We start from the raw sequence: 2,113 nt of genomic DNA on the forward strand, positions 1-2,113 counted from the left end.
CTCTTACATACAAGACACAATAGGAGGAGAAACCGATGTGGCAAATTCAGTCAGGGTTGGGATTGGGGCTGACAGTGTTTGGTCTTCCCGTGGACATTCAAGATAAGGTGTCTACATTCTTGAACAAAATGCTGAAAGGTTAAATTTTAGATTCATTATGGAGTAATTACATCATTAATATCCCTCTTGCAACGTCTGATCTTTATAAAAATCCCTATTTTAGTCTCTCTCTCTCTCTCTCTCTCTCTCTCTCTCTCTCTCTCTCTCTCTCTCTCTCTCTCTAAATGCAGTACAGTTCTTGGGTATGGAAAGCCAGTCAGGTGCTTGATTCTTTGTATTTGAAATTCTAAATTAGCCTCATGTCCTGATTTGCCCAGGCAGTGTTAGCTTCTGTCTGTTAGTTTGGGTTCCGTGAGATTGGCCTTCCCTTTCTCTCTGGAAGTGAATAACGTGGGTGCACCTCAACTTATGATGGGGTTGATTCCTGGTAAATCCATGTAAGTTGAAGTTATCATGAATCAAAAAACTGACCTGAATATCACAGTGTAGCCACACAGCTCATTGTGGAAGATGAGCTGTTTCCTTCACGATTACATGACTTACTGGGTAGGGGGACCCACTGCTGCTGTCCAGCATTCCTAGAAATGATCATACCACATATCTATTTGGGGAACAGATTTGAATTCAAAACTTGAAGCATGGTCTTTACTGAATGCATATCAATTTTACACCATGGTAAAGTTGAACAATTGTAAGTTGAACCACGTTTAATTGTGATGTCTGTTGTAGCAATACATCACATGGTCATCCCATGCAGAGGGTCCTTTCTGTCTTGCACTTCTCAGATTAGGGCAACAAAATGGAGTAGGAGAAAGGGTCTGACTATGGATATTTCTTTCTTTACTTTAATTTAGTATTCCCCATATGGGAATGGAGACAAAGTCTATGTGTGGCTGTTGAGTATTAAGTTCTGGTACACTTTAATCTGAAAGGGCCAGGGATGGTTGCTGAAAAGGCAAGTTAAGGCATTTAGGTGCCTAGTAAGGCTACAGAAAGAAAGAAAAATAAATAAATAATGCAGAAATTGTTTTTAGAGGCTGGCTAGAATGATCATAGGGGTGGAAGATTCTGGGCTTTCTCTAGGCTAGCTTTCTTTAGGCCAGCTGAAATCTTTTTTTCATTTTCTAAATATTTGCAATTATCTTGTCAATGTTTGCTTCTCCATTCATGAGCACTCAGCATTTACTAGCAAATGAGCCTGCTCAGCCATCTTCCATGTATGGCAAGCGGGAATTTTCATTTTCTACTTCCCGCCACACTGTAGCACACCTGAATGAACTCAGAAATGTTCCTAAATGTTGATGGTAGCAGATGAAGCATGGACTTGGAGGATGTCCCCATATCATTACCCTGTCAGTCAGATGTGACACTGTAGAATATTGAGTTCCCAGGAAGTTGGCTTTATTTTCTAACAGTATGTCCTGGAATCAAACTTGACAGTTATTTGGCCACTGGGGAATATTGATGTGACCTAGTACTGGGAGCATTGCACTGCATGGTGTGACATTTGCCTCTGAACATCACAGGTGTGCACTGCAAGTTCGTAACAAATGAACTCTGACAGAAAGCTTCTTGTATCACATTAGCAACATGTACTAAGTGAAATTGAATATATAGAATACCAGACACTACTGGTCAATTCATGAAGATCATCTAATTGTTGTAAGTTGTAAAATGTTATTATTCCCATTACACAGAAGCAGAAACAAGATGAAGGGTGAGTTGACTTTCCAATTTTACAAAGCAGAAGCAATAGAGAGGAAAGGTTTTAGACACTAGGATCTGTTCTCCTTTTATTTTATTATACTGAAAGGTGAAATGTAAGTATTCACACCAAAGAAATTACCTGACCTGAGAAAATTGAATCTATACATATTCAAGGACTGCCCTACAGTAAAAAAGACCAGTAGTCACATGGCTTGTGTTGATTTTCTGTAAATAATATTTGTAAGACTACCAATGCAATTCTACCTAAATTTGCAATACCCAGAGTTGGTAAAGTCAGGTTTCCACTTGTTTAGATGCTATCCAATGGCTAAAATCCTCATGGGAT

This window comes from Heterocephalus glaber, unplaced genomic scaffold (genome assembly GCF_053883595.1).
Source record: "Heterocephalus glaber isolate CG9 unplaced genomic scaffold, H.glaber_assembly_v1.0 deba00001553, whole genome shotgun sequence".
Classification (NCBI taxonomy): Eukaryota; Metazoa; Chordata; class Mammalia; order Rodentia; family Bathyergidae; genus Heterocephalus; species Heterocephalus glaber.